The 15060-nt window shown below is 44.7% G+C and overlaps 1 protein-coding gene across 1 annotated transcript in view; it reads right to left on the reverse strand.

Annotated features, from left to right (window-relative positions):
• Positions 1–12123, reverse strand: part of LOC139582729 (pleckstrin homology domain-containing family G member 1) — an 84558-nt gene extending 72435 nt beyond the window's left edge. The window contains exon 1 of the mRNA XM_071413005.1: positions 11627–12123. The gene's annotated coding sequence lies outside the window, so the exon portion shown is untranslated. The remainder of the gene's footprint in view (positions 1–11626) is intronic.
• Between the last annotated feature and the right edge of the window lie 2937 nt (positions 12124–15060).

A 15060-nucleotide genomic window follows, 5' to 3' on the forward strand; every position in this document is an offset into this window, starting at 1 on the left:
ATCACCGCATTCTTATCGGCAGTCTCAATAGCCTTGTTTTCTCAAATGACTGCCTCGCCTGGTTCGCTAACTACTTCTCAGATAGAGTTCAGTGTGTCAAATCGGAGGGCCTGTTGTCCGGACCTCTGGCAGTCTATGGGGGTGCCACAGGGTTCAATTCTCGGGCCGACTCTTTTCTCTGTATATATCAATTATGTCGCTCATGCTGCTGGTGATTCTCTGATCCACCTCTACGCAGACGACACCATTCTGTTACATCTGGCCCTTCTTTGGACACTGTGTTAAGAAACCTCCAAACGAGCTTCAAAGCCATACAACACTCATTCCGTGGCCTCCAACTGCTCTTTAACGCTAGTAAAACTAAATGCACGCTCTTCAACCGATTGCTGCACGCACCTGCCCGCCCGACTAGCATCACTACTCTGGACGGTTCTGACTTAGAATACGTGGACAACTACAAATACCTAGGTGTCTGGTTAGACTGTAAACTCTCCTTCCAGACTCACATTAAGCATCTCCAATCCAAAATTAAATATAGAATTGGCTTCCTATTTCACAACAAAGCATCCTTCACTCATGCTGCCAAACATACCCTCGTAAAACGGACTATCCTACCGATCCTTGACTTCGGCGATGTCATTTACAAAATAGCCTCCGACACTCTACTCAGCATATTGGATGTACTCTATCACAGTGCCATCCGATTTGTCACTAAAGCCCCATATGCTACCCACCACTGCGACCTGTATGCTCTCGTTGGCTGGCCCTTGCTACATATCCATTGCCAAACCCACTGGCTCCAGGTCATCTAAAAGTCTTTGCTAGGTAAAGCCTCACCTTATCTCAGCTCACTGGTCACCATAGCAACACCCACCCGTAGCACGTGCTCCAGCAGGTATATTTCACTGATCATCCCCAAAGCCAACACCTCATTTGGCCGCCTTTCCTTCCAGTTCTCTGATGCCAATGACTGGAACGAATGGCAAAAGTCACTGAAGCTAGAGACTTTTATCTCCCTCACTAACTTTAAGCATCAGCTGTTAGAGCAGCTTACCGATCACTGCACCTGTACACAGCCCATCTGTAAAAAGCCCACCCAACTACCTCATCCCCATATTGTTATTTTCTTTGCTCTTTTGCACCCCAGTATCTCTACTAGAGGTCGACCGATTATGATTTTTCAACGCTGATACCGATTACTAGAGGACAAAAAAAAAACGATACCGATTATTGGAGGACCAAAAAAAGCCGATACCGATTAAATCGGCCGATTTTTATATATATTTGTAATAATGACAATTACAACCATACTGAATGAACAATGAACACTTTTATTTTAACTTAATATAATACATCAATAAAATCTATTTAGTCTCAAATAAATAATGAAACATGTTCAATTTGGTTTAAATAATGCAAAAACAAAGTGTTGGAGAAGAAAGTAAAAGTGCAATATGTGCCATGTAAAAAAGCTAACGTTTAAGTTCCTTGCTGAGAACATGAGAACATATGAAAGCTGGTGATTCCTTTTAACATGAGTCTTCAATATTCCCAGGTATGAAGTTTTAGGTTGTAGTTATTATAGGACTATTTCTCTCTATACCATTTGTATTTCATATACCTTTGACTATTGGATGTTCTAATAGGTACTTTAGCATTGCCAGCCTAATCTTGGGAGTTGATAGGCTTGTCATAAACAGCGCAATGCTTGAAGCACAGCAAAGAGCTGCTGGCAAATGCAAGATGGTTCTGTTTGAATGAATGCTTACGAGCCTGCTGCTGCCTACCACCGCTCAGTCAGACTGCTCTATCAAATCATAGACTTAATTATAATATAATAACACACAGAAATACGAGCCTTAGGTCATTAATATGGTCAAATCCGTAAACTAACATTTCGAAAACAAAACGTTTATTCTTTCAGTGAAATACAGAACAGTTACGTATTTTATCTAACGGGTGGCATCCATAAGTCTAAATATTGCTGTTACATTGCACAACCTTCAATGTTATGTCATAATTACGTAAAATTCTGGCAAATTAGTTCGCAACGAGCCACAAACTGTTGCATATACCCTGACTCTGCGTGCAATGAACGCAAGAGAAGTGACACAATTTCCCTAGATTAATATTGTCTGCTAACATTAATTTATTTTAACTAAATATACAGGTTTTAAAAATATATACTTCTGTGTATTGATTTTAAGAAAGGCATTGATGTTTATGGTTAGGTACATTCGTGCAACGATTGTGCTTTTTTCGCAAATGCGCTTTTGTTAAATCATTCCCCGTTTGGCGAAGTTGGCTGTCTTTGTTCGGAAGAAATGGTCTTCATACAGTTCGCAACGAGCCAGGTGGCCCAAACTGCTGCATATACCCTGACTCTGTTGCACAGAACGCAAGAGAAGTGACACAATTTCCCTAGTTAAAATAAATTAATGTTAGCAGGCAATATTAACTAAATATGCAGGTTTAAAAATATATACTTGTGTATTGATTTTAAGAAAGGCGTTGATGTTTATGGTTAGGTACACATTGGTGCAACGACAATGCTTTTTTCGCGAATGCGCTTGTTAAATCACCCGTTTGGCGAAGTAGGCTGTGATTCAATGATAAATTAACAGGCACCGCATCGATTATATGCAACGCAGGACAAGCTAGATAAACTAGTAATATCATCAATGTGGAGTTAACTAGTGATTATGTTAAGATTGATTGTTTTTTATAAGATACGTTTAATGCTAGCTAGCACCTTACCTTGGCTCCTTGCTGCACTCGCATAACAGGTAGTCAGCCTGCCACGCAGTCTCCTCGTGGAGTGCAATGTAATCGGCCATGATCGGTGTTCAAAAATGCCGATTACCAATTGTTATGAAAACTTGAAAATCGGCCCTAATTAATCGCCCATTCCGATTAGTCGGCCGACCTCTAATCTCTACTTGCACATCATCATCTGCACATTTATCACTCCAGTGTTAATGCTAAATTGTAATTACTTATTATGGCCTTACCTCCCTAATCTTACTACATTTGCACACACTGTATATAGATTTTTCTATTGTGTTATTGAATGTACGTTTGTTTATCCCATGTGTAACTCTGTTGTTTTCGTCGCACTGCTTTGCTTTATCTTGGCCAGGTCGCAGTTGTAAATGAGAACTTGTTCTCAACTGGCCTACGTGGTTAAATAAAGGTGAAATACATTTTTTTTTTAAATAAATAAACAGCCTCGTGAGACGGCCTGATCCCGCGAGCTTACATGAATGGTTCGCTACACAAGGTAATCAGTCTGGTAATTACGAGGCTACTCATCACCACCTCTGTTGCACTCATCTGTGCACTCATTAAATGGGGTGCACAGATCCTTCTGCCACAGAAAGTGTTGTTGTGCAGTAGGCCCGACTTCGAACCCAGTCAGTTATATTGGTGCTAGACAACTATATCTTATTAGAGCTGTCCCCGACTAAATCTTGATCGACCTAGAGTTGTATGTCCTTTCGACCAATTGATAGGTAGAATTTAAACATGTATTTTTCCCTACACACACACACACACACACACACACACACACACACACACACACACACACACACACACACACACACACACACACACACACACACACACACACACACACACACACACACACACACACACACACACACATATGTGTGTTTTAGTCAAATCAACAATATATAGGCTACTGAGCTTGTCTGATGCTTTAAGCACATTGTGATTAAATAATTAAGACACAAATTACTCAAGAGGGAGCCAGAGATCAAGATAGTTTTTTTCCTTCTGGTTAGGCTGTTTCCGACCCTCTTCCTCCTGCTGCTGCTGGCCTTAGCAGATTCTGCTGTTACGCTCCTGAAGTTGCAGTTCGATAATAGGCTACAACAGCTATCTCAAAATCATTATCATGTGGTTAATCCAAATTCTAAAATGCCAAGAAATAAAAACATTGCAGCCTGCAGGTAGACAATATCCTGATAAAAATAAATATCTTATAAATCACATTGGATACGCATGGCCTGTCTGCAAGGAACTTGAAACATTGTACTGTATCAACTATTCACTTTGGTCTGGCCTGATGCTGGCAGTAGCAAACTTGCAACATTGTATAAAAATTCTGGGCCCTCAGAGTTTCCTGCACCAATGAGCTCCAGACAGGATAGACATAGCTGTAGGCAATTTACGCAAAGAATAAGTAATCGGGTAGGCCTATTTTATGAGTTTCCCCTGGATCAGAGCATTACATTCCCCCCCTCCCCTTTTTTCCCCCTTTTTACTTGCTGTTTGAGGTGAAGAAAAAATTACTTTGAGAAGCTCCACAGTGGTGGTAAGTTAAGAAAATACTATCAGATCTTGGTCAACCAACAGCCTATTGACCAAACAATCGACCAGACGACTAAATGGGGTCAGACTCATTCTTATGGGGGACAAATTGCGTTTTTCTGTGACACTCCCTTCTAACTTGGCCTGTGATCATCATAGAGGGAAACAGAACGCACATCCAAACACCAGAGAGTCTTAGCTTTCAGGAATGGGGTCATAATAGCTGATAGCCAAAATGGTTCAAATGCTAGAGTCAAATTCACCTTAAGAAAATGAATTCAACATGCCACATTGGCTTCAGAAACTGCCAGAAGTTTCTGTTTACCATAGTAAGCGTTTGATTCTATCTGTTCAGCTCTACCTTTCCTGACTGGCAAAGTACCAGGATGAGAAGTTGAATATACAGTTGAAGTCGGAAGTTTACATACACTTAGCTTGGAGTCAGTAAAACTCGTTTTTCAACCACTCCACAAATGTATTGTTAAACTATAGTTTTGGCAAGTTGGTTAGGACATCTACTTTGTGCATGACACAAGTAATTTTTACAACAATTGTTTACAGACAGATTATTTCACTTATAATTCACTCCATCACAATTCCAGTGGGTCAGAAGTATACATACACTAAGTTGACTGTGCCTTTAAACAGCTTGGAAAATTCCAGAAAATTATGTCATGGCTTTAGAAGCTTCTGATAGGCTAATTGACATAATTTGAGTCAATTGGAGGTGTACCTGTGGATGTATTTCAAGGCCTACCTTCAAATCAGTGCCTCTTTGCTTGACATCATGGGAAAATCAAAATAAATCAGTTCAGAAAAAAAATTGTAGACCTCCACAAGTCTGGTTCATCCTTGGAAGCAATTTCCAAACGTCTGAAGGTACCACGTTCATCTGTACAAACAATAGTACGCAAGTATAAACACCATCGGACCATGTAGCCGTCATACCACTCAGGAAGGAAACGCATTCTGTCTCCAAGAGAAGAACGTACTTTGGTGCGAAAAGTGCAAATCACTCCCAGAACAGCAGCAAAAGACCTTCTGAAGATGCTGGAGGAAACAGGTACAAAAGTATCTATATCCGCATTAAAACGAGTCCTATGTCGACATAACCTGAATGGCTGCTCAGCAAGGAAGAAGCAACTGCTCCAAAACCGCCATAAAAACAAAGATACCAAATACTAATTGATTGTATGTAAACTTCTGACCCACTGGGAATGTGATGAAAGAATTAAAAGCTGAATTAAAGCATTCTCTCTACTATTATTCTGACATTTCACATTCTTAAAATAAAGTGGTGATCCTAACTGACCTAAGAGAGGGAATTTTTACTAGGATTAAATGTCAGGAATTGTGAAAAACTGAGTTTAAATGTATTTGGCTGAGGTGTATGTAAACTTCCCACTTCAACTGTACGAAACTTTGATTAAATTGAAATTATGGTTTGTGAACTTGATACACAGACAATGAACGCAATATCATATTGAAAGTGAATATATAAAATATTGAATTTGAATATTCAATTAAATTTACATTTGGTTTTAAAACTGAATGCAATATTCATTCAATTCCATTTCAAATCAAGAAAAACAAGTTCAATTTATGAATTCAATGATTCAATTTGTGCAGTAAACACTCAAAAATATTGAAAACAAATTCAATATCCTAATACAAATTCATTGTATCCAACATTGTGCAAAACGTTTCTGTGAAAAAACAGGTGTGGCCACCTCAAATGCTGTGTGTTGCCTCAAACGTAACTGGACGTTCTAAATACAAAGGTTCTAAATAAAAGGAGAACTAATCAAATATGAGTAAGTACTTTTTAGTTGTTGAGTATAATTCAAAAGGTAATAAGAAATAGCCCTTAACATGTGGTCATTTTATATAAACTATTTATTCATTGAATTTACAGAAAATGTGCTATATCGTGATATGTATCGTTATCGGGATATGAAATGACCTATATCGGGGACATGGGATTTTGGTCATATAGCCCAGCCCGAACTCCTCCCCATGGCAAAATGAGTAGAATTGCATGAAAATCTGTTAAATTGCCAAATATTTTCTCCTCCCCATGGCAAAATGTGGAGAATTGCAGGAAATTTACTCAAATTGAATTATCTCTCAAATTTCACAGATTCTCACTCACACTCTCTTGATTAAGGTTAGCCCTAATCAATAGCTGGTAGCCGTCCCAAACAAAAGACCCCCCCAGCACACTACTTGTGTTTAGTGTTCAGTTTCCCCCCCCTATATACACAGAATGGGTTTGTAATGGGACAAGTGTGTGAGTAAGTTTGCACACATACAGGTACACTGTGCATCAAACAAGAATGGAATGCAACAGGAAGTATATTTCTTTCATAAGCCAAGGTAATCGCCACATGTTCCAAATGAACACCATTTGTCTATTACAAACGGTTACAAATATTTCATTTCAATTTTCAATTTTTATGAGTGATCACCTAGTCTGCGGACAGTTCAGCTCACGTCAGGACAGACACCAGCTAATGACCACACGTTTTAGACAATAGCTGCTTCTGCACACACACGAGTAGGTCGGCTATTTGCCCCCCTTCTTCAGAGGAGAGGTACTGGTCCCAGCAGCAGGGCGTCCCCTAAACCCTCCCCCTTTTACTGACCATACAATAATACTGCCCCCCTCCCCTACCCCCTACTGGTCAGTGCAGCTTACTGGTCACTGGTCAGTAGGTTACCATACAACGCTAGTGAACCCTCTCAGTGGGAACTCTAACTAGAGCCCCCACCCCAACACGTCTCAGGAAACCTCCAGTAAGTAGTCCATCTCCAGCAGCACAACCCCTCTAGTACTAAGGGGACCCACTGACCCATGAAGGCCTCTGCCTCCACCCTCTCCCCCTAACCCCAAACACCGACCGCCTTCTCCCCTTGCCACATAACGAGCACCCCCGGCTAAGCAAATACACAACACCATTGACCAGCGCTCCTGCTCCGAAGTCTGGACAGTTCATTAAGGACCAATCCCTACAGTCAGTCACAGCCTATCCTATCTGACACCCTTACAACCCAGCTGCTCTTGCCTCTCTTACCCTCGTTTCCTCCTAACTAATATAACTTTTTACAACTCCTCCACTTTCCCTCTGGCTCTTCAGAAGCAAAACGATTCTTCTGAAAACAGCCCATCACAAGGCCTCTCCCCACTTCATGGCTAACACAGAGCACCCACAAACACATGCACACACACACTTAGGGTTTGAGGGTTTGTGTGGTTGCCAGGATGATTGAGGCTATAGCGCTGTGGTCACCATGGCAACAGTCAGGCGCTCAGCTCACCCCCGAGCCTGAGGAAGGGAGTGAAGAGAGGCACCGAGAGCAGAGCGTCAATAAAGCCCTCTATTCCTCATAGCACTCAGACAGACAGACACTTGGAGTGGGGTAAGGGTACACACACACACACACACACACACACACACACACACACACACACACACACACACACACACACACACACACGATCAGAGAGCTTGAAAACAAGAGACAAACAAAACTTTGGGGAAAAGTTCTGCACGAAAGGAAAAAAGTGGCTCGTTCCAACCCCCTTTGCGCTTTAGCATCTGTCCCAAGAGGAGGGGGTGCTACAGACGGGAAGGGGGGTGGTTGTTATTGCAGTCGGCACAGAGTGAGCGTGTGTGCGCTTCCTCAGACGACCTGACAGCTCCTTCGTTTTCCCAGCTGTGCCAGTCACAATGAGGCCAGTGTGTTTCTACAGTAAACCAGTTTGGGGAGCAGAGGAGGAGGGGTTCAGTACTGAGGGCTAGATAGAGTGGGAGGGGTCATTTATTTACAGATACTCTTCTCTCCTCCTTCTGTGACCCTGTTACACTGTCAGCCCAGAGATGGATCACTTGTAGATCTGAGGGAAGCTCCATTCTTCTCGTCCACATTCACCTAATGTCACTGTAGGAAAGTCAACATAATCATTCATTCTGCATACCTCACCTCTTACATTCTCTTTTGATATTTGACTGTACTGTTTGATACAGTATATCAACGTTCATTTCAACTACTTCAACTAAAGCCTAACAGTGCAACAAGAGTTTCATATGGGTTTTCAGTACGATTCAAGTCCATATGAATAGCAGTGAATAAAAAAATGACATCACTGAAACAGACCAATTAAAAAGCACTATCCTCCACCTGGTGGCCTCCATAATGTGTCTAATTTATTTTCCTAAGATTCCTGCCTTATGAGTGTAACGGCTTTCTTCCAGGGGTGAAGGAGAGGACCAAAGTGCAGCGCGGTTAGTGTTCAACATGTTTAATTTGACGACAAGTGAACACTACAAACAACAAACAAAACAACAAACCGTGAAAACCGATACAGACCTATCTGGTGCAGAACACAAACACAGAGACAGGTAACAACCACCCACAACGAACACAGTGAAACAACCTACCTAAATATGACTCTTAATTAGAGGAACGCAAAACACCTGCCTCTAATTAAGAGCCATACCAGGCAACCCTAAACCAACATAGAAACACACAACATAGAATGCCCACCCAAAACTCACGCCCTGACCATCACACACATACAAAACAACAGAAAACAGGTCAGGAACGTGACAATGAGCTTCCCATATTCCCTGAGCAGCGTGCAGCAGTCTGGCCACGGTGCCGGGACAAGTCCAGGAATGTCTGAGTCCGGGGGACAGAATTCAGACTCTGTGAATAAAGCTCCTATAAGAGCAGGGATCCCTTGGGATGACCAGAGAAACTGGAAAACCCATGAGGAAAACAAGGAGCAGCTTCTGCCTTATAGCAGACTAAACAACAACAATGAACAGCATTGCCACTGAAACAACAGCAGCAGCAGCTCTTTGACCACAATAGAAACGGCAACATCCAATACTATAAAAGGTAGTAGCTAGTATAGTGTTTAGTATTCACATAAACGGCTTAATGAGTAAACAAATCACTACAGGCGGAAGAGGAGTGGAAATGAGGGGGGAGGAGTGGAAATGAGTGAGTGAGTGAGTGAGTGAGTGAGTGAGTGAGTGAATGAGTGAGTGAGTGAGTGAGTGAGTGACTGAGTGAGGGAGGGAGGGAGGGAGGCAGGGAGGGAGGGAAGCAGGGAGGGAGGGAGGGAGGGATAAGTGAACTGGGGCACGGAACTTAAAAGGGGCAAGAAAGAGAAGAGGCTGCCAGAGTTACAACTGGACATGGTAGTGTGTGTGTGTGTGTGTGTGTGTGTGTGTGTGTGTGTGTGTGTGTGTGTGTGTGTGTGTGTGTGTGTGTGTGTGTGTGTGTGTGTGTGAGAGAGACGGTGTGTGTGTGTGTGTGTGTGTGTGTGTGTGTGTGTGTGTGTGTGTGTGTGTGTGTGTGTGTGTGTGTGTGTGTGTGTGTGTGTGTGTGTGTGTGTGTGTGTGTGTGTGTGTGTGTGTGTGAGAGAGAGAGAGATGGTGTGCGTGTGTGTGTGTGTGTGTGTGTGTGTGTGTGTGTGTGTGTGTGTGTGTGTGTGTGTGTGTGTGTGTGTGTGTGTGTGTGTGAGAGAGAGAGAGATGGTGTGCGTGTGTGTGTGTGTGTGTGTGTGTGTGTGTGTGTGTGTGTGTGTGTGTGTGTGTGTGTGTGTGTGTGTGTGTGTGTGTGTGTGTGTGTGTGTGTGTGTGTGTGTGTGTGTGTGTGTGTGTGTGTGTGTGTGTGTGTGTGTGTGTGTGTGTGTAGGGGACATATGGAGGAAGCTGTGTTTGGACTCAGATTAAAAATGCAGGATGAGGGTCCAGCAGGAAGAGATTGTGAAAGGGCCTACCTCTCCTCCACCTCTCCACCCTCTCTCCTCCACCTCTTCCCTCTCTACTCCCACCATTACAACACAACTTAACACAGCCCCCTGGACATAGGAAGAACAGACACGTCTCAATGAAACACCCACGTTTCCTTGGTAACTTAGAGTTTATGAAACTCAAAATGTAAACATAAACAGTACTGTTCTATTATGTAAGAAGTTAAAATAAATCAAGGCTAAGACAAAGTACTTTCAAGTTGTTCTGTCCTCCGTGTGTGACGCAGTTTGGCTGGCTGCACCAGTTACCGCTCTCACCGCGCGCACACACACACAACCACAAACAACCACACACACTAGTGTTCGAAAGGTGAGATACTAGAGTCTGAGGTTGACAGACAACAACAATCTCAACATGACAAAACAACAGGCCAAAACCCTATCAATCCATCATTATCCTCCACATCAAACAAATCAATCACATTTCAATCATAGAAGGCTTAGAACATTAAGATCCAGACACACGTCTTCATTCCATTTCAATAAAACAAGACAAAAAAAACACTAACATCTCAATACATTATAGTACAACAACCTTCCATCACACACACATCCTAGCCCTCTAACCATGGGATACTGTACCTGCCAACCTGCAGCCGCGCATGATCATATACACAAACATGAAGCTTCAGAGAACCAGAAGGATGTATACACTGTTTGACACTAGTAGACACTAGACAGTGACACACAAACACACACACCTTTACCTTAACTGCAGAAGAGAGGATAGATGCTATAATACCAATAGACTGACATCTAATTAAAGGGGGATCCAAGGCTACCATAAGCTCCAGGCTAAATTAAAACCTTGGACAGAGTCCTTTCAGATCAGAGCAGCCCAGGCGCATCAACCACCACAATCATGATTAAAGGAGACTCTGACAGGGAAAACCACGTCTAGAGTTAATGTAAAGGAGACTCTGGCAGGGAAAACCATGTCTAGAGTTAATGTAAAGGAGACTCTGGCAGGGAAAACCATGTCTAGAGTTAATGTAAAGGAGACTCTGGCAGGGAAAACCATGTCTAGAGTTAATGTAAAGGAGACTCTGGCAGGGAAAACCATGTCTAGAGTTAATGTAAAGGAGACTCTGGCAGGGAAAACCATGTCTAGAGTTAATGTAAAGGAGACTCTGGCAGGGAAAACCACGTCTAGAGTTAATGTAAAGGAGACTCTGGCAGGGAAAACCACATCTAGAATTAATGTAAAGGAGACTCTGGCAGGGAAAACCACATCTAGAGTTAATGTAAAGGAGACTCGTGTTGAGATCAGCTTCAGCACAGAAGCTGCATCACACATGACAGCTTATATTTCAGCCTTACAAATTCACTACTTTAAAACTGATACACACTTTCAAAAAGACCTCTACTGTGAATCTCCCTGACAAAGTCTGTTTCATAGTCACACAGTATAAGTGTACAGTATATAGCAATATTACAGAACAACAGCGTTAGGAAGTCCCTCACCTTTGAGACTGTTCCAACGGCTAGTCTTTCCTTTGGGCAGCCAGTCGCTGATGATATCGCAGTATCCTTTAACTGTTTAGGTCCATCTCCACGCATCGGGAAGTTTTGCCTCACACACACACTAAAACTGGCACACGCTCTAAAGCAGAGAGCTATTCTGTATATTGGGATGGTCAGTGGAAAGACAGGTCCCCACCTCTATGAGGTCAGTCAGCTCAAAGAGAGAGGGGAGAGAAGCGAGGAGAGCAGATGGGAGCGGAACAGAAAGGAGCAGAGCCGACTGGGAGGGGAGAGAGAAGGGAGCGCTCGTCCAGCCAGCCCACATCCTGACCAATTACTGCTGCAAGAGAAACCTCTCTCTTTCACTTTCTCACTATCTCGCTCTCTCTCCATCACTCTCCCTCTCTCACAAACACACATGCGCGCTCCCTCTCGCAAACGTGCACGCACTCCCTCTCTCACACGCGCGCATGCGCTCCCTCTCTCACACGCGCGCACGTGCACCCTCTCACTCACACACACACACACAAGCGCTCCCTCTCACTCACACACACACACACACAAGCGCTCCCTCTCACTCACACACACACACACAAGCGCTCCCTCTCTCTCACACACGCACCCTCTCATATACACGCACTCCCTCTCACATACACGCGCTTCCTCTCTCTCTCACACGTGCGCTCCCTCACACACACACACTTCCTCACTCTCTCACACGCGCGCTCCCTCTCTCTCTCACACGCGCTCCCTCTCTCTCTCTCTCTCACACGCTCTCTCTCTCTCTCACACGCCCTCTCTCTCTCTCTCACACTCCCTCTCTCTCTCTCACGCGCGCTCCCCCTCTCTCACGCGCGCTCCCTTTCTCTCTCTCACACGCGCTCCCTCTCTCTCTCATTCACACACACACACGCGCTCCCTCTCCCTCACGCGCGCTCCCTCTCTCACACGCACGCTCCCTCTCTCACACGCACGCTCCCTCTCTCACACGCGCACTCCCTCTCTCACACGCGCACGCTCCCTCACACAACCGCCCTCCCTCACACAACCGCGCTCCCTCACACAACCGCGCTCCCTCACACAACCGCGCTCCCTCACACACGCAGTCCCTCACACACGCGCGCTCCCTCTCTCGCTGACACGCTCTCTCACACACGCGCTCTCTCTCACACACACGCGCTCTACCTCTCTCTCTCTCTCAAACACACGCTCTCCCTCTCTCTCTCTCACACACGCACTCTCCCTCACACACACGCTCTCCCTCTCTCTCTCTCCCTCTCTCACACACGCGCTCTCCCTCTCTCTCACACACACGCGTTCCCACACACGCGCTCCCTCTCTCCCACACACGCGCTCCCTCTCTCTCACACACGCGCACGCTCCCTATCTCTCTCACACGCGCTCTCCCTCTCTCTCTCTCTCACACACGCTCCTCCTCTCACACACGCGCGCTCCCTCTCTCACGCGCTCTCTCCCTCACACACGCTCTCCCTCACACACGCTCTCCCTCACACACGCGCTCCCTCACACACGCGCTCCCTCACACACACCCTCTCACACACTCTCCCTCTCACACACATGCTCCCTCTCTCACACACATGCTCCCTCTCTCACACACATGCTCCCTCTCTCACACACACGCTCCCTCTCTCACACACATGCCTCCTTTCTCACACTCACACACACACACGCTCCCTCCCTCACACACACACACACACACGCACGCTCCCTCCCTCTCACACACACCCTCTGAGGGTGCACCTCAGCCACGCTCAAGGTCCTAAACGATATCATAACCGCCATCGATAAAAGACAGTACTGTGCAGCCATCTTCATAGACCTGGCCAAGGCTTTCGTCAATCACCGCATTCTTATCACCGCAGACTCAATAGCCTTGGTTTCTCAAATGACTGCCTCGCCTGGTACTCCAACTACTTCTCAGATAAAGTTCAGTGTGTCAAATCGGAGGGCCTGTTGTCCGGGCCTCTGGCAGTCTCTATGGGGGTGCCACAGGGTTCGAATCTCGGGCCGACTCTTTTCTCTGTATATATCAATGATGTCGCTCGTGCTGCTGGTGATTCTCTGATCCACCTCTACGCAGACGACACCATTCTGTATACATTTGGCCCTTCTTTGGACACTTAACAAACTTCAATGCCATACAACACTTCCGTGGCCTCCAACTGCTCTTAAATGCTAGTTAAACTAAATGCATGCTCTTCAACCGATTGCTGCCCGCACCCCCTCACTACTCTGGACGGTTCTGACTTAGAATATGTGGACAAATACAAATACCTAGGTGTCTGGTTAGACTGTAAACTCTCCTTCCAGACTCACATTAAGCATCTCCAATCCAAAATGAAATCTATAAATGGCTTCCTACTTAGCAACAAAGCCTCCTTCATTCATGCTGCCAGACATACCCTCGTAAAACTGATTATCCTACCGATCCTTGACTTCGGCGATGTCATTTACAAAATAGCCTCCAAAACTCTACTCAGCAAATTGGATGTAGTCTATCGCAGTGCCCTCCATTTTGTCACTAAAGCCCCATATGCTACCCACCACTGCGAACTGTATGCTGTCGTTGGCTTGTCCTCGCTACATATCCGTCGCCAAACCCACTGGCTCCAGGTCATCTATAAGTCTTTGCTAGATAAAGCCCCGCCTTATCTCAGCTCACTGGTCACCATAGCAACCCCCACCCATAGCACGTGCTCCAGCGGGTATATTTCACTGGTCATCCCCAAAGCCACACCTCCTTTGGCCGCCTTTCCTTCCAGTTTTCTGCTGCCAATGACTGGAACGAATTGCAAAAGTCACTGAAGCTGGAGACCTATATCTCCCTCACTAACTTTAAGCATCAGCTGTTAGAGCTGCTTACCAATCACTGTACCTGTACACAACCCATCTGCAAATAGCACACCCAACTACCTCATCCCCATATTGTAATTTTTGTTTTGCTCTTTTGCACCCCAGTATCTCGACTTGCACATCATCATCTGCACATCTATCACTCCAGTGTTAATGCTAAATTGTAATTATTTCACCACTATGGCCTATTTATTGCCTTACCTCCCTAATCTTACAATATTTGCACACACTGTACATAGATTTTTCTACTGTGTTATTGACTGTACGTTTGTTTATTCCATGTGTAACTCTGTTGTTGTTTTTGTCGCACTGCTTCACTTTATCTTGGCCAGGTTGCAGCTGTAAATGAGAACTTGTTCCCAACTGGCCTACCTGTTAAATAAAGGTGAAATAAATCAAATAAAAAACATACTGCATATCTGGGTGAATAGTCATTGTGAGTAGTAGGGCCTCATTGTTCTGAATCCTCAGTGCAGTGTGCACAGCCAGGCCAGAGGAAAGTCCCCTCACTGAGAGCCAATGGCGTTCCTCACTCCTGACTTCAACAAGGCTGCCTGGGA

This window comes from Salvelinus alpinus, chromosome 8, assembly GCF_045679555.1.
Source record: "Salvelinus alpinus chromosome 8, SLU_Salpinus.1, whole genome shotgun sequence".
NCBI classification, from domain to species: Eukaryota; Metazoa; Chordata; class Actinopteri; order Salmoniformes; family Salmonidae; genus Salvelinus; species Salvelinus alpinus.